The 18,962-nt window shown below is 43.9% G+C and overlaps 1 protein-coding gene across 1 annotated transcript in view; it reads right to left on the bottom strand.

The window, feature by feature from the left end:
• LOC118082805 (cysteine-rich venom protein helothermine-like) overlaps window positions 1-18,463 on the bottom strand; it is a 49,984-nt gene extending 31,521 nt beyond the window's left edge. The window contains exon 1 of the mRNA XM_035110633.3: window positions 18,405-18,463. The gene's annotated coding sequence lies outside the window, so the exon portion shown is untranslated. The remainder of the gene's footprint in view (window positions 1-18,404) is intronic.
• Window positions 18,464-18,962: the final 499 nt, after the last annotated feature.

Raw genomic sequence — 18,962 nt, 5'->3', positions numbered from 1 at the left:
GCCCCAGATCCAGTCCTGAATTAGTTTGGGGGGCAAGGCTATTGCTTAGTTAGGTTTTTTTATATAAAAAACTTAAACATATAGCTTATAAAGAGATCTTATTAACTTGCTCCCTTTGCTGGGATATATTTGGGAGAATAAAGGGTAAAAGAGTAAACCCTACACAAATCCAGGGTGGAGTCCCTAAGGCAGTTGTGTGGCGCTTTGTATGCCTCCTTCTGGCAACTCCTACAACCAAGCTGGTGCTCCACCTTCCAGGTCCAGGACCTCCAGGCACAATGCCCAGGCTTGCGCCCCAGAGTGGTCTCTTCGGTGCTATTAATTCAGCGGTTCGGTTTCACTCCTAGAGGCACATTCCATTGTCAGAGTGTCCCCTACTGGTGTCTAGGGTGGGTGTGCTGTGGGGGCACAGTGCACTGTTGGAGAGACCCCCACCCACTGGAGCTAAGTGGGGCCACGCTGCCCAGACATGCAGTGGGAAGCCTGGCTGGCTGACATAGCTAATGCCACCCTGTTTTGAGGGGCTCATTCATGGCACCCTGCGAGCCCAGTGCCACTTTGCGAGACCCACAAAAACAGTGCTGGGGTCCCAGGATGTCATGAGTTGTTGGGTCCTTCTCAAGGCACCCCCCAGCTGGAGGACAGTGTGAGACGGATGCAACAGCTCATGCTGTGGCAGGGCGCCATGAGGAATGTGCCCCCCAAACTGCGCCTGGGGCAATGACCCCCCCCAGCCATCTCACCCAATGTCACTGCTCCAGCTGGAGGCCACAACAGCTCATGGCACCCTGCACCCCCAGCACTGTTTTAGTGAGCCTCGCAAAGCGGCCTTGGGCTTGCAGGGTGCTGTGAGTGTTCCCCTCAAAGCAGAGTGGCATCAGCCAGCTGGGCTTCCCACTGCATGGCTGGGCAGGCAGCACAGTGTGGCCCCACTTAGCTCCACATCATGCATTCAGCAGAAGCCATCTGCTTCCCTTTTCCTGGCACCCCTGCTGGCACCGATCCAGCAGTCATCCACTGCTCTTCATGCATGCTCACATGCATGCTCACATGCATGCTCACATGACTATATTCTAGGTATAGTCCTGGTGGCGTGGGGTGCTAGGGTGCTGGGCCGGTAGGCAGGGCGCTGCGCGCTACGAGGGCGGGGGCACCGGAGCGATCTCCGCACCTCAGCGCCAGGGCGCCCGACCTGCTCGAGACTGCCCTGCTCACATGCACTTCCAGTTCTGTTCCCCAAATCGAGACAGCTCATCCTTCTCCGAGATGCCATCTTCCCTCTCACCTTCAGCTACAGACTGCTTTTCTTCACTGTCTAAGCCCCTCAGCTGCTCTACCACTCTCTGGACCTCCAGCTGGGGTCTTGGGTGGCCCCCTTGCAGTATTTTGTAAGGCATGACTCTTCCCTCACATGCAATCACAGCTTTCTCCACAAGGAGGCTTCTCATGCACTCTGCTTGCAGTTGTTTCATTTCACTGGACCAATAGTTCTGCCACTGTTCCATTTTCTCAAACTGCTCCTTTTGCTGCTGGCTTCGCTGCTCCAGTATCAGCCTGAACTGCTCAAGGTGTGTTGCTGTTTCTCCCTTCCCCCCCCCTTTACTTTACACATTGCTCACAGGCCTTTTCCACTTGGAAACATAGATCCCACCCTGACGCCAGTGTTACAGGCCACCCCAATCTTTGCCCAGTGGTGTGGGATATCATGGGCCTTGACACTTGACCTATCACCCAATATGGGCCTCCTCTCCCCCTCTCCCCACCATCTTCCCTCCCAACCACAGATATTCCTCATAAGCTTGGTTTCAGTTACATATTTATATTTATTATAAGAAGAACACTGTAAATAGTGAGGTTGGAGGGAAATGAAATGACACTTTATTTTGAATCTGGTGCATAATGTGACCAGCATCATATCTACTATGAGTTCCCCCCCCCTTTTTTTACAATTAAAAGGAACATAACTTTTAGAAAATAAATGAACAGAATACCCAGAATCTTTTTATTCATAATACAGTGTCCCTCATTATCTCTTACACTTACTAAAAACTAGAAATGAATTGAAGTTTTAGCATATATTAGCACATCATTAGTCTTAGTTGTCACACAAGAAACATAGATTTGCACTAGCTAAGGAGGTTTCATATAGTCTTGTTGCATCTCTTTCATGTGAGTGTCTGCAGAAATATTTTATTGCCTTTCCCCTTTTCCAAGAATTGCATAATCTGGATTCTTTTAACTGAAGAGTTAAGTCATTGGACATGATGAGTGGCATCCAGTGTCTGCCCATTTGCACAATGGAGCATCCTTTCCACAACAGTAGTTCCAGTTTCTTTTCTTTCCCCTCCAGCTGCTCAGGTGCCTCCAAAATCTGTTCTGGAGTAGATTGCAGGGCACAGAAGGTTGTAGGGATGGGGGAGTCGAAAGAGAAATCCCATTTCAGAGGATGCCTGCTTGCACTATATCGGCTCTCACCCTAAGACTCAAACATTTTATTTCACTCATATTTTTTTCTTAACAATCTATTAGGAGAAAAAAAACCCCAGTGATAACAGATTTTTCTTTAACATTATTTCTTTAATATATTTTGATTCTCTTCTGCTTCCCAGGTCAAGCCTACTAACACTCAGACTCCCTCCAACACAGGGTGCTGTGAGTGTCAATTAAATATAATTTTGGAATATTTGAAAAATTAGTGATAGTACTACGTTGGACAAATGGAATATGTGAATCATTTAATGCTTGAACCTCAGTTTGATTTAGCTCAGAGTAACAGGAAATGTCTGCTAGGAAGTTGATCACATTACCATCAATTTTAATATCATTAAGATATTGGATGACTCGTAAAACATGTCTCTCGAGTTAATGCTCTGAAATATATCTTGACTATCTCTATCTAGCTGTATACACTATTTTTGAATTTAAATAGTAGGCTGCAGCAATAATTTTATTAGCCAAATCTGCTATGGAAACAATTAAGTCAACATGATAAGAAACTACATTATCTCCTTCTGCTTTTTCAGTTATCCTTTTAATCTTAATGCAGTCTTTTCTACTATTTCCCATTTGTTCTAAGTGGTCTTCCATTCTATCTATAATTTGTTTGTTTGTGGGTTGCGTACTTCATCTTTCATTCTATTCAGCTCCTCATTAATTAACTGTAAAATCTGTTTTCCAGTCACTGATTGTTTTTGTAGCCTTCCAGTGCCTACAAGCTACTTTGCTGAAAATAGGAGCAGGGAAGAGGACTAAATTCAGTCCCCTTGGTGACCCTCCCAAACAGGTGCTTGACATTATTTTAATACCTTTGGAAAGGGTTCTGTGTGCACAGCTCCATCTGCTGGTGAAGAGTGGAGAAGAACCATGCGGGGAGCATCCATTTAAGCCCACAGTTCTCCATCCAGATGAACAGACAGGCTGGTCAGAGTAATCAGTGTCATAGAATCATAGAATTGTAGAGTTGGAAGGGACCCAGAGGGACACTTAGTCCAACCCCCTGCAGTGCAAGAATGTCAACTAAAGCATCCATGACAGATGGCCTTCCGACTTTGGAGAGTCTACCACCCTCCAAGGGAGTCCGTTCCACTGCTGAACAGCTCTCACCATCAGAAAGTTCTTCCTCCTTTCTTGTAGCTTGAATTTGTTGGTTCAGGTCCTACCCTCTGAAGCAGGAGAAAACACTCTTCTTTTACCCAGACTAACCATACCCAGCTCTAGCCTTTTCCCCAAGCCACATCAATGAATGACTGGTTAACAGTGATGACAGAGGGAGAGCAATACTAGTGGAAGAGATTTCAGTAAGCGTACGTGGGAAAATAGCAGCCTCTCTCAATAATGGAATGGGCTATTATTTTCCAGGAAGGGGGAATATTTTTACTCGTTTGGCTGGGTGGAGGGCTTTTAGGGGAGTGATCTACATGAAGGGGAAAGTGGCCATTAGTTTTCTGGTGACAAATGGCAACAATGCCTGGTTGTGTGGTGTGATAGTTCCCCATTGAGATCAATCAAAGCTATAATTGGACAGGTTGTGAAACCTTTGTTTCCTTTTGCCTGCTAATCCCTGAGGGCCACAAACCTGGCTTACTGGACCTATGTTTGTTATGATATAGTGCAGAACTTCAAACGATAGAGGTACATTCACTTCTGCCCCTATGACTGCTTGTTCTAAGGACAGTTTGTTCATCTGTTGGTATAATGCTTCTTCTTAGCTACTTAGCTATATTTGGTATCCTACGCATACAATTAGTTTGACTGGAGGTAGGGTGTGTGTGTGTGTGTGGGAATCTTTCTGCTTTTCCTTCTACATTCAGAAGTCCCCCCCCACCTTTTGGCCTTATAACCCCCTTCTTTACATGTCATATATAAAAATGGAGAAGGTCCATGTTTGTTAAAGCCAATTTTTCTCTGAAACTGCTTGCCCGATCACGTTCAAATTTCACCACGAGGTCACATGCAAATATGTGAGTGTTTGCATGCACTTAGATTGGACAGATGTCACACCTATGGCAGGTAAAGCAGGTAAAACCCACTGTTCCTGAACACAAAACTCAGACAGCCGAAGATGCTGGGAGCATAGAAGTTGCAAAACAGTACCATCTAGCGACGGCTACACTGCTACTGCACCTGGGAAATCTTCCCTCTCCACAGCATTTCGGCTCAGCTTTACAGATTGGGCTGAGAGGAGGTGGGGGCTCAGGCACAAACTTTTGTAAACCAAGAAAACCTTTAATAAAAACTATTATTTTAAAAAAGGAATTCCCCAGGAAAATATGCCTTATTTTTTGCATAAGCCACATACATTCACAAGAACAACAGTAAGTTCTGTCTCCCTCTGTCAAATATAAGGGGAAGAAATGGAGGCAGTGAGAGATTTTACTTTCTTGGGTTCCTTGAGCACTGCAGATGGTGACAGCAGTCACGAAATTAAAAGACGCCTGCTTCTTGGGAGAAAAGCAATGACAAACCTAGACAGCATCTTAAAAAGCAGAGACATCACCTTGCCGACAAAGGTCCATATAGTTAAAGCTATGGTTTTCCCAGTAGTGATGTATGGAAGTGAGAGCTGGACCATCAAGAAGGCTGATCGCTGAAGAATTGATGCTTTTGAATTATGGTGCTGGAGGAGACTCTTGAGAGTCCCATGGACTGCAAGAAGATCAAACCTATCAATTCTGAAGGAAATCAGCCCTGAGTGCTCACTGGAAGGACAGATCCTGAAGCTGAGGCTCCAATACTTTGGCCACCTCATGAGAATAGAAGACTCCTGGAAAAGACCCTGATGTTGGGAAAGATGGAAGGCACAAGGAGAAGGGGACGACAGAGTATGAGATGGTTGGACAGTGTTATCGAAGCTACCAACATGAGTCTGACCAAACTGCGGGCTGCATCTATACAGCTATAAAAACACTCTGAAAATGCTCTGAAAAAAGCTCACAATGGAAAATTTCATAGAGTTCCAATTTCAGCTCTCCAGCGCCATCTGGTGTGACAGTGTTATAATACATTTATATATATTTTTTAACTTTTAAAAACTAATGTAGCTGAGTACCCTGTACATTTTCCATCTTCAGGACTGTTTAATATGAAAGAACATTAAACAATGCAACCATTGTCCCTCTGATGCTCTGACGTTATCATGTATTTTGGCTCAGCACCCCCAATGTGAGCAGTGCAAATGCTAAGCAGTCAGTGTGACTTAAAGCACATTTAGGTATCTGCTGGATATCTTCTGCATTACGCTGACTGCAAAATTTTGATGATGTTATAGCTATTAAATGTCAGCATGACCACCATGAGCTTGCTCTGCAGAACAGTCAGGAAGATAGCATCAAACACAAATGGACTTATGCCACATGGTGTTCTGAGTGGCTGGCTGTTCAGAGGATTGTTGTCTGTTGTTTCTTCAAGTGGCATTTAAGTCTCCCTATATGCATCACAGGGAGCAGGCATGGAAGGGGGTCAGTACTGATGTCTCATGCTCTACCACCTCGGCTACTCTCTTTATTATTTCATTATACACAAACACACATCTCCTGTTTTAACAAACAAGTAACACACAAAATAAATCACTCATGATTTATTACTAATAGATCTTGATTTACTAATAAATACATATTCCCTGTAGGGCCTCCAAGGGTCATCCCTAGGAGTGGGAAAGCTGATGAAGGAGCAGTCAGTCAGTCAGTCAAATACCCTGTTCCCATGGGCGTACCCAGGATCAAAGCTAGGGGGGCACACCAGCCACGCCCCCTAGCCACCCGATTGGCTAGCTGGCAATGATTTGGCCAGGATCCCCCCAGGAGGCTATTGGAATGTAATATATCAAGTAAAATAATAATATTGGGAATAACTGGGTACACAAATCACCCTGTTTCCAGTGGCCCCTTAAAATATGCTTCATGCAGAGTATGCGCAGTTAGAAGTTGACCTGGCTAAGCAAAACACCACCAAGAGTGTAGGGTATTATTTCCCTTGTGTGAAACCCCTTACTAGCTGTATGCTTGTCAAAGCATACAGATGAAAAACAAACTGATGGGTTTCTTCAACTGAAAAACAAACTGTCTCTAAAGGCTTTAAACTAAAAATAAATACTTTCTTCCACATCCAAAACCTCCCACAAAAACCTCCCACAAAACTCTCATTAAACTACCCGAGAGCTATCAGCAAACAAAGTAATTATACTAAGGTTTAACTAAAGGAATCTCTTAAACTAAGAACGAACAGAGTGTGACCCATAACGAAATGCATCAAACTGCAAGATCTAACAAAGAGAGATGCAGGCGGCTTTCTGGCAGAGCCTTATATACAAAAAACAGAGCCCACGCCTGTGAGCAATTAAGAGAAACGCTTGCACCTGTTTCTCTTAAACAGACAGTGTTTACATTAGACCGGCATGAAAGTAATGACTATTCAAAACAAAATCCAACACCCTCTCCCGGTCTATTGTCTAAATACTGAACATTCGTATCTTACTTATATCTTCCCATATTTAGGTGCTTGCACAAATCACTGTGTTTCTGAAAAGTTAGAGGCTTGGTTAGACCGTCGGCTACGTTATCTTCTGTAGGACAGTACTTTAACTGAATGAGACCTCTCTTAAACTGTTGGCAAACATTTTGGAAATGTATATCCACGTGTTTTGTTCTGAATTTAAAATTTCCTGTCTTGGCCAAAGATATACAGGGTTGACAGTCTTCCCAGACCATAATGGATAACACACACGTTCCTTGAACATCATTAACCAAACTAATATTCTAGCTCTCTGCATAATTCCGAAAGAGCACAGAACTCAGCTTCTGTAGAAGACAAAGTTATCAGACCCTGCTTCCTCGAACTCCATCCTATCAAGGAGTCTCCAAATTTGATGACCAAACCGGATACTGATTTTCGGTCTGGCAAGTTTGCCCAGTCACTATCAACAAAACAACTAATTAGTTCAGTTCCAGAATATGATAGCTTTAGGCAAAAATCTTTGGTGCCTTTTAAATAACGGAAAATACGTTTTACTCCAAGCCAATCATGTTTCTTTGGTTCAGAAACTGATCTGCTGAGTATACCAACTGCATAAGATAAATCCGGCCTACTCCACACGGATAAATATAATAAACTTCCTATAGCAGACTGATATAACTCAGGACTTTCAAACCTTACATCATTTTCAGATTGAGCACTTTTTATAAAATCTACTTCCATAGGTGTCTGCACACTTTTACACTCAGACATGTTAAATCTTTGTAGTAGTAGCTCAATTTTACTTGTTTGATTTAACAGAAAACTTCCATCCTCACTTCTTGTGATTTGCACTCCTAGGTACTCATGTATTTCCCCTAGGTTTTTAATCTTAAAGTGACCTTGTAGCCGTTTTGCAAAAGTTTGAATTTGGGCTTCAGTTTCAGCTACGTAAATCATATCATCAACAAAAACCAAAACTAGTTCTTTTTTATTATTTGAACCTCTTACATATAAACAATTGTCGGCCACACAACTTTTAAATCCCAAGCTTGTAAGCACATTATCTAGAAAAATATTCCAGTTTCTAGCCGATTGTTTTAGGCCATGTGAGGGACAGGGGATATCGCGAAGTCCCTCCCCTCCTGAGTTCAAGCCCATCCCCGAGCGCAGGGGAAAGCAGGGAGAGTTCCGATTCCAGTGGGGAAGCAGGAAGTCGTGTCCGAGGCTCAGACAAGGGTCCCAAGTGGGACAGGAAGGGGCAAGCAAGGGGGGCAGACCCACCCCCCCAACTCCGGAATTGCGCAGAAAGCGGAGAGGGAAGAGGATGGGTCTACCAAAGTTGTTATGTTGGAGAAAAACGCGCCAAACGCCATTCGGAGGTTCTGATTCAAGCTGAGAAGATGTGTCCTTGTAAATAGCATTGCCTTCAGCACTGTAAATACGCAGCACCAATAAAAGATAAAATGCAGAGCTGTGTAGAGTCGTTACTCTGAAGTAGCCCGCTCCGGCCACTGTGACAGGCCATATATGGATTTATGCAACCGGTAAACTTGTCCAAGTTTTCCTTCTTTAAACCCTAAAGGTTGTTGCATATAAATTTATTCTTCCAAAGGTGAATTTAAATAGGCTGTGTCAACATCAAAATGGTTGACCTTTAACCCTGTTTGTGCTGCATAGACTAACAGCATTCTCATCGTATCACTCCTAGCTGTGGGAGAGTAAACAGCCATGTAATGGATGCCTGGTTTTTGCGTAAACCCTCTCGCCACTAAACGTGCTTTACATTGTGCTTCTCCCGTGGCAGACCTCTTAACTCTATAGACCCATCTGCACCCTACTGCCTCCTTGCCTTCCGGCAGTGATGTGACAGAATATACTCCAAGGTCTTTAAGAGACTTCATTTCTTTTTCCATTGCCTTTTGCCACATATCTTTCTCTTGTTTGGGTAAACTTAATACATCCTGATAACATTCTGGTTCACAGGTGACACAACAAACTCTTACATTCGTGGCACCAAACCTATCAGGTGGTTTCCCTTTCGTTGTCCTTTCGGACCGTCTAGGTAAATCAGGAATTACTTCCTCCTCCACTTTTACATCATTTTCAAGTGAATATGAATGATTTAACTGATCAACAGCACCATCATCTAACTCTGTATCACCCTCTTAGTCAGATTTAGAGTGTTCCCTCTTCTTAGGGTGAGTCGTAAATTTTTTATCTAAGAACAGAATATCAGGATTACCATGCAGGTGTGCCCATCCATTCTGTTCACAGAATTCCGCACTTCTGCTAACAATTACTTGTGTTTGGTCTTTATCAGGATTAATAAATCTCCACCCTTTGGCTAGACTTTGATATCCACAAAAACGCATTTTTTGGGATTTGGGTTCGCCTTTTCGCCTCTGCGCACATGGGATTAAGACCCAGGCTTCACAACCAAAAACTTTAAAATGATCAACTGGAGGTTTCTTTCCATATAACAGAAAATATGGGGTGTTTTGAACTGAAGAGTTAAATAATCTATTCTGGATATAATTAGCACATAAAATTGCTGCCCCCCAAAAAACTGTTGTGGAAGCTGGGAGTCAAATAACATGGCTTCCATCATTTCCTGAAGATATCTATTTTTCCTTTCAGCTACACCGTTTTCTTGTGGGGAGCACGGATTTGTGGTTCTGTGACAAATACCTTTTCCTCTAAGCCATGCTTGAAAACTGCCACTCATATATTCTCCCCCTCTGTCACTTTGCACTTTACAAACTTTAAAAGAATATTGTCTCTCTACAAATTTCACCCAATTCTTAATCACTTCAGCTGTTTCACTCTTCTGTTTAAGGAGATATGCCCAACAAAATCTTGTTTTATCGTCAATAATTGTGAGCACATATTTAGCTCCTCCTATGCTGGGATTTACCATAGGACCAATTAAATCAGTATGGACCAGTTGGAATGGCTTATCACTTTTTCTAGTACTTTCAGGATATGAACATGAATGCACCTTCGACGCCTTACAGGCTCTGCAATCCAAATATTTTCCACAAGCCTCTAATTTACACCCAGTAGCAAAAGACTCCAACTTTTTAACATTTTTCCAGTTTGAATGGCCCACGCGTCTATGCCATAAATGGGCACATTTCTGGTGCTGGGGAGTGTTAGCACACTTGGCTTGAACCTCACATGGGTGGTTAACAAAAGCTGTATCAACTAAAACATACAAACCATTAACTTTTGTAGCAGTGGCAAACACCTTGGACTCTTTCTTAATTTGGCAATAGCCTTTTCTGAACACTACCTCAAAACCAGCTTCTGATAAACAGGATACTGACATTAAATTATTTTCTAACCCTGTAACACAATAAACCTCAAAGTTTGTACTTAGACACTGTATATATGTGTAACCATGAGCTGTTAACCATTGCCCTCCATCTGCAAGACAGACATATGATTTGTCAAGTTTAGCCTTCTTGCTAATACAAGCAGGGGAATTAACTAAATGTCTGGTTGAGGCTGAGTCAATAACCCATGACTGTGAAACAACCCCCTCAGAGTCTGCTACTTTGGCAACAACAAACCGAGTTTTAATTTGTTTCTTTCCAGAAAACTTCTTTTTCTTTTTCTGACTTCCATGTGAACTTGCTCCTCTTTCAGGATGAGGGCAGTCACGAATTAAATGTGTGGGGTCTTGGCATTGATAGCATCTGTGCACAATAAATGCCTTCTCATCCCACTCACAATTAGGACCTGTAGAAGCTCTAACAGCTCCTGACTGAGGGCGTAGAACCCCTTTAGAACCTTCTTTCTTTTGTCTTGAACGTCTTTCTTGTTCAGTAACAAGCCTCCCATAGACATACCCCATAGTGAGTTCCTGCCTAGGCATAGACTCAAGTGTTTGAACAAGATTTTCCCAAGAAGAGTCTAGAGAACTAAGAGTTATGTAAGCTCTATTTTCATCATCTATCTCAACGCCTACTGTCTGCAATTCTGCAAAAAGTGCAGTCAGCTTCAATAAATGCTCCTTCACACATTGTCCTGGAGCAAGCTTTGTGTTATACAAAACACGCGTTAGCCCAATTCTGCTTCCAGCAGTTTGTCTAACATAAATGTCCCTTAATGCCACCCAAATTTCGTTTGCTGTAACTAAATTTTGAACATGTGGTAGTTGGGAGTTCATAATACTCAAAATGAGAGTGGAACTGGCTATCTCATCTTGCCTAAGTTCCTCTTCTGTGGGATCATCATTTAGTGGGTTTTAAACTACTGTCCATAGACCTTCTCTTTTTAAATATGCTTTGGCTTTCAGGCACCACTGTGCATAGTTTTTGTCATTTAGCCTCTCAAAAGGAATTCGTTGAGAAAATGTCCCCTCTGCCATGGTAGGAATGTACACTGCTTACTCACAGCACTGGTTTAAACTACTCAGCGTTCCCTGCCTTTCAGCAGCTTCCTTTCTAACCAAATAGCCCAGGGCTTTCTCAGGTTTCAGCTCTTTCACAGCTGCAGTAATTACTATGCACACAGCCACAGCCACAGCCTTCCACTTTCTCTGTGGGAAGATAGACTATGTTTTTCTCTGGGATGTCTTAGCTACAAACTTCTATAAATGCAGGTCCCAAAACCAGCCTGCTGGGCCCATAACCTATCGGAATGTAATATATCAAGTAAAATAATAATATTGGGAATAACTGGGTACACAAATCACCCTGTTTCCAGTGGCCCCTTAAAATATGCTTCATGCAGAGTATGCGCAGTTAGAAGTTGACCTGGCTAAGCAAAACACCACCAAGAGTGTAGGGTATTATTTCCCTTGTGTGAAACCCCTTACTAGCTGTATGCTTGTCAAAGCATACAGATGAAAAACAAACTGATGGGTTTCTTCAACTGAAAAACAAACTGTCTCTAAAGGCTTTAAACTAAAAATAAATACTTTCTTCCACATCCAAAACCTCCCACAAAAACCTCCCACAAAACTCTCATTAAACTACCCGAGAGCTATCAGCAAACAAAGTAATTATACTAAGGTTTAACTAAAGGAATCTCTTAAACTAAGAACGAACAGAGTGTGACCCATAACGAAATGCATCAAACTGCAAGATCTAACAAAGAGAGATGCAGGCGGCTTTCTGGCAGAGCCTTATATACAAAAAACAGAGCCCACGCCTGTGAGCAATTAAGAGAAACGCTTGCACCTGTTTCTCTTAAACAGACAGTGTTTACATTAGACCGGCATGAAAGTAATGACTATTCAAAACAAAATCCAACAGAGGCATGGTCAACATCCACGCCCCCAGAGGAAAGGGGGCCGTTTGCAAGGCAGCACATGGAGCCACCCGCGCTTGCACTCCTGCCTCGCCTGCTCCTTTAATAGCAGCAGTGACTAAAACGAGGTAGCAGCAGCAAAGCTGCCTCCGTTGAAGGAAACCTGGACCTGGACCTGGGCTAACTTCAGCCCACACTCTTTCAAGTCACAGAGAGCACAGCACAGAAAGTGCTGCCCCACAATGCTCCATGGCCCAGGTCCAGGTCCAGATTTTTTTCAATGGAGGCAGCTTCGCTGGCGCTGCTGCCGTTACGCTTCAGCCAAGCAGGCTGTGTCCCTGCCTGTCCTCTCCAGCTGCCCTGCTTCTAGGGGGCAGCTGCCCCCCCTGCCCCATGCTGGGTATGCCCATGCCTGTTCCCTTTCCACAAAGAGTTTTATTACAGGTGCCCCAAAACATGGTGAAACTCTTTTAAGACCAGCTAGCACTTTAGCATTTTAGGGAGCAATCCCAACCCAAGATCCCTCAGGGTGCCTGACTTAGGATCTAGCGGATCTCCTGCTTATCTGGCCAATTCCCAACTCAGCCGGTCTTTCCTGACTGAAGCCCCACATTCTAGCTCAGCCACAGAAATGCTAACATAACTCCCTCATCTCGGCCCAGCTGGGGCTCAGTTAGCTGAGCTGAGGCCAGGGGCTCTTATGCCGGCATAAGTTTTGAAAAAAATGGATGTTGGGGAGGAGAGGAGGGAGTGGAAGTGGCAGGACCTGGGCAGGGGTAGAGACTTATGTTGGATCCTAACAGCATTCAGCTTGGTCATTTGACCTGGCAACTCAGCAGAACATACACTGGCGAAAAGAGTGGCATATGTCAAACTCTATTTTCTTTTCAGTTGAATTGGCACTTTTGAACAGGGATAATTTAGACCTGCTTAATTTAAGCTGCTGAAAATTCTGTCAGCTTCTTGTACTTAGGATTGCTCTGTTACTTCTGAAAAAGGTGAAGTTGCTGAGTCTCCTTTAAAGGCAAACCCTGCCGATTCCAAGGGCATCACTGAACATTGTAATAAGCCTATTGCTGGTAAAGGTAAAGGTAAAGGGACCCCTGACCATTAGGTCCAGTTGTGACCGACTCAAGGGTTACGCGCTCATCTCGCATTATTGGCCGAGGGAACCGGCGTATAGCTTCCAGGTCATGTGGCCAGCATGACAAAGCCGCTTCTGGCAAACCAGAGCAGCACATGGAAACGCTGTTTACCTTCCCGCTGTAGCGGTTCCTATTTATCTACTTGCATTTTGACGTGCTTCCGAACTGCTAGGTTGGCAGGAGCTGGGACCGAGCAACGGGAGCTCACCCCGTCACAGGGATTCGAACCGCCGACCTTCTGACCAGCAAGTCCTAGGCTCAGTGGTTTAACCACAGTGCCACCTGGGTCCTTAGCTATTGCTGGTACAGCAGTCTAAATTGTGATAAAGGCTGGCTTGAATAGAACCAAAAGTTGTGTGCTTATCCTTAACAGGGAGTGCTACCCAATGATGAGCAGGTTGAACAGCTCTTCCTTGACCAGTGGCACCAGCCATTACAGCTCCTCCCAGGGAGCCTATCCAGCGCCATGGTTCAAAGATCCCTCTGGCGCCCCCCCCCCCGTTTCCCAGAGTTGCTGACCTTTTTACAGTGCTGCCGCGAGGTCTAAAGTTTGCACGGAGCACTGGTGTGAAAAATGTCGATATACATAGTCGCTTGTCTGAACATTTCAGAGGACTGATGTTGTATTTATTCTGGCAAAGGTGGGGATTTTTTTTAATGGCTTAAGAAGGCAGATTGCTTTTGCCAAGTGGAGCGATCTCAGTGTGTGGGTGCCACGGGGCGAATGTAGGATACCATTCCCCATTGCTTGTTGATTGAAAATGCCCTGTGTATCTAAAGCACGCGCAGTGTGATCCTAAGCAGGTTTGAATGCAAGAGCAAAACAAAACAAAACTCTGAAGCAAGCTTCCCCCCCCCGCCCCTTGCCAGCAATACATAATTTACACAACCCTAGGAAAGACCTCCGTTGAACCGCGTGGGACTTACTTCAGAGTAAAGAGTAAAGGCGGTTGTGAGGGATTGGGGCCCTCCCTGCCTTGGGCTTCAAAAGAACTCCTAGATGTCTCCCCAACCTGATCCCAGAGTTTGATGTACCCTTCTGTGAGGGGGGAGGGGATAGCCTTTAGGGTCTGGGATGAATTTTGAGGGAAAGAGCAAATTTATTCCCACCTTTTCCGCTCACCTTCTCCGCCTTCCGCGCACAACAAGGCTCCGTCTCTTCCTTTCTTGTGGAAAGAGCTCGGAGGGGTGGGGGGGGAGGGGATAGAGAGTGGCTCCAACCTTGTGGCTAGATCGCCACCACGGTGCCAGCGGGGAGAGCTCCGGACTGCGGAAAAGCATCTGGAGCCTTCCTGCCGCAGGGATGACCGCAGGGTGCTGGAGGCACGCAGTGCAGGAACGGAACCCCTGCTCTGCCTTGCTTACCTCCCCACACTCTCCCTGGACTCTCTGGAACCCCCCCAGACCTTGGCGCCCTGGTTCCCTGCACCACTACCCTCAGTGGTAAAGACGTCCCTGGCTCACTCCATCTGTTCAGCACTTCTGCCACTACTCTTGAATCAGGTGAAAGGAGAGAGTACTGCTCTAGAACTAGAGTATTGCCTCAACTAGAACCAGGGCTCTCAACACTGGACCCGACCTGGTGGAACACTCTGTCTCTTGAGACCAGGGCCCTGTGGGCCCTTATTTTTTTCCGCAGGGCCTGTAGAGGACAGAGTTGTTCCGCCTGGCATTTGGCCTGGAGCCAGTCTGATCCCCTCCCCCATTTTCCCTTTCTTTTTCCCTTTTGTATGAGGCTGCATTTTAAATTTTAATTTTAATGTATTTAGTCTTGTTGTTGAGTTGTCTTTTAACTACAGTGGCACCTCGGTTTATGAACACAATTGGTCCGGAAGTCTGTTCATAAACTGAAGCGTTCATAAACTGAAGTGAACTTTCCCATTGAAAGTAATGGAAAGTGGATTAATCTGTTCCAGACGGGTCCGCGGAGTACTCAACCTGAAGCTTACTTAACCCGAAGCATGGGTGTAATTGGTTCCGAAAGTCTGTTCATAAACTGAAGTGAACTTTCCCACTGAAAGTAATGGAAAGTGAATTAATCCGTTCCAGATGGGTCTACAGTGTTCGTAAACCGAAAATTCATAAACCGAGGTGTTCATAAACCGAGGTTCCACTGTAGTTGTTTTATATTTGGTGTTAGCCATTCTGACCCGGCCTTGGCTGGGGAGGGCGGGGTATAAATAAATAAATAAATAATAATAATAATAATAATAATAATAATAATAATAATAATTATCAAATGCCACAGGCAGAAGAAAGGCCCTTCAGAACTTCCTTCTGGAACTGACCAGTCAACCAGGAGAAAAAACTAATGGAGCGAGATGCCACAATTCCAGTCCCAGAAGGATAGCATAGTTGACGATTTTATAGTTGATGATTTTGAACATTTTTGAGAGAGAGAGGAGAATTAGTTGAGTTGTACTCCCCCGCCCCCTGCCCTCCTGGCATAGTTTATAGGGCTGCTCACCAGCCACAAGATTCAACATACGTAGTACCTGTATCTACAGCTTTGGAAAGTAGATCAATTTGTTTCAAGCTTCTCCAACACAAAAACAAAGTTCTCTTTCTTCCCTTGCTCGTGTAGTAGGGAATCTATCTAAAAACAGCAATACCTTTCCCCCCTGGTTTCATAACTGAGAAAAAAAACCAGATGAAAATGCACCCAGCTAATTTGCACCATCCCAAAGCATCTGAATGAATCTCCTAAAGTGTTTGTAGTTCTACGGTGTCCTGTAGCAGCCATTGTGAAATAAATAAAATGAACAAAAAGTGGGGGGGGGGAGGACTTCAAATCAAGTGTTTGTTTTGCTGCTCAATGACTGGGAACAATTTTGGTCATGAGGCAATGTCAGCATCATCAAGTGCAAAAAGCCTGAGTTAAACAATTGCTTAAACATCCTTCTGGCCTTCCCTGATAGTTTTCCCATTCATTAGAACAAAAGACCAATAAATCCGAAGGCAATCCTGCAAATCTTTTTTTAAATAACCTAGGAATTTCATTTGTTTTGCCTGAGCTTATGGGGATCATGAGATCCTCTTGAAATATATCCACATCCCATCCTCTATTTGCTCAGTTTTGTTCCCTTACGAGTTGCTCAAGCTTCTAGTGCAAGCATTTTCTTCTTTTTAGTAAAAGGGAAGATCTGATGCCATTTGGAACTTTTCATGCACCTGATCTTCAGGTATAATTATTGTTTTTAATGCTGAAATGTATTTTATTAGGCATTGTTGAATAAATAAAACGGGCAAAAAGTGAACAAAGGACTTCAGATCAAGTGTTTGTTTCGGTGCATAATAATTGGGAACAGTTTTGGTTATTCTCTTTAATGTCATCATTTTAAAACGAGTAATGCTACACGCTGTATAAAATTACAGTCTGACTACCTGTTTCACTTAGCAGAGAAGGAGTAGCAATGTGTAAGCCAGACATGGGCTATTAAGCGTTTGAAAGCTCCCCTGGAAGCAGGCAGAAAGCTGGAGAGAATCTAAGGCAAACACACAGCAAAGGAGGAGCTGCCTTGGCTGCATTATGTGATTTCTCTCTGCTTACCGGCATTTCCCTTTAGTAGCACATTCTGCCTACTCTATCCCCTTTCTGCCTCTTACAAAGGTAAGACAAGCAGAGGAAACAAAAGTCCCATTGTGCCAATGGAGCTGTGCGCCTGGATGCAACACAATTGTGAATGCAACTCTGGCACCTAGCTTTGCTTAAGAAGCCAATTAAAAAGCATAAGGGCCTCAGCAGGAAATGAATGGTGAGCAATTTCTATAAGGTCTGATACACCTGTGTTGCATATGTTAATATTGCATGTGGCAAAGTTCAGCTGCCTTACAAAACATGAGACGATTAGTTCATCCAGCTCAGTACTGCTGACATGGGCTGGCAGCCGCTCTCCGGGGTCTCCGATAAAGAGAAAGATGTGGGAGAGTGAGGCTTAGTGGTTTGTGGTTCTTATTCTTGTTTTTATGACATACTTTGCATTTTATTTTGTATTTTGTATTATTATTTTTTGTAAACCACCCTGAGATCTGCGGATGAAGGGCGGTATACAATTTTGATAAATAATAATTACAATTTTCCTAATGAGGGGATATGGTCAATACCAGGGCAAAACTGCCCAGAAATGCCACAGGCACTTCACAGCCTTTTGCTGCCCGCTGTTTGACAATGCCTTTCCTGTATACCCATGTAAGCTTATTCCACAATATACCTGTTATTTAACATGACATGAGAGCCTTTGCTTTATAGAACATATCATTCATGGATCACAAATGTAGCAGAAAATATGGGTGGAACCTTTAATCAAATAACAAAAAGCAAACATTCTTATTAAAGGTTAAGTCAACACAGTTTTCAAATTAAAGGACAAAGCTGAATAGCTCAATCATAAATAAGACTGTAATAAATCCTCTTACAAACATCCTCAGGTTAAACAGGAAATTCAGTAACCTTGTAGCCCCCTATTTGTATGCATTTGCAGTTGAGGAATATATTTCATAAATCCAATGGACTCTAGCATACCCTCCAACATTTCTCTGATGAAAATAGGGACATCCTATTCTATAATGATAATTTTACTATTTATACCCCACACATATTACTGGGTTGCCCCAGTCACTCTGGGCAGCTTCCAACATCTATAAAAACATAATAAAACATTTTTTAAATAACCTTCCCTACACAGGATTGCCTTCAGATGGTATGGGGGTTGGATAACTCCATACCCTTCAACATTTCTCCAATGAAATAGGGATATCCTAAGGAAAAGTGGGACATTCCAGGATCAAATCAGAAACCGGGACAGCTTCTCTAAATCAGGGACGTCCCTGGAAAATAGGGACCCTTGGAGGGTCTGCTCTAGTCTACCAATGCTTAAGACATAATAAAACTGTTTGCCTTTAAGGTGCCACAAGACTCTTGGTTTTGCTACAGCTCAGATGGACACAGCTTCCCTTCTGGACATTCCAAATATCGATCCTCTCCCTCCAGGTTAGATTTGGTATTTGGACTTCAGAACAAAAATACAAAAGAATGGCCTTGGCCCAGTATACCTGAAGGAGCGTCTCCACCCCCACCGTTCAGCCCAGACATGGAGGTCCAGCACCAAAAGTCTTCTGGTGATCTCTCATTGTGAGAAGTGAGGTTACAGGGAACCAGGCAGAGGGCCTGCCTTCTTGGTTCCACCCTGTGGAACGCCCTCCCAGCAGATGCCAAGGAGGTAAAGAATTATGTAGGTTTTAGAAAACATCTGAGGGCAACCCTGCACTGGGAGCCAGATGGACAGGATATAATTATAATTATGATTATAATCATCATCATCAGGCTCAATTCACTTGCAAGGTATTGAGGCGTCTTTACCCAACATTCCTCAGGACCATGGGTAGGCAAACTATGGCCCAGGGGCCGGATCTGGCCCAACCGCCCCTTCTAAATCCAGCACACAGACTTTCCGGGAACCAGCATGTTTTTACATGAGTAGAATGTGTCCTTTTATTTAAAATGCATCTCTGGGTTATTTGTGGGGCATAGGAATTTTTTGCCCCCCCCCCAACAGTGGACTGGCCTCCTGGTGAAAAGGTTTGCTGACCCTTGCTAAGGACCCTATAATA

Source organism: Zootoca vivipara, chromosome 3 (assembly GCF_965207765.1).
Source record: "Zootoca vivipara chromosome 3, rZooViv2.hap1.1, whole genome shotgun sequence".
Taxonomy (NCBI): Eukaryota; Metazoa; Chordata; class Lepidosauria; order Squamata; family Lacertidae; genus Zootoca; species Zootoca vivipara.
Note: the sequence above shows the minus strand (reverse complement) of the source record. Positions and strands in the feature narration are given on the sequence as shown.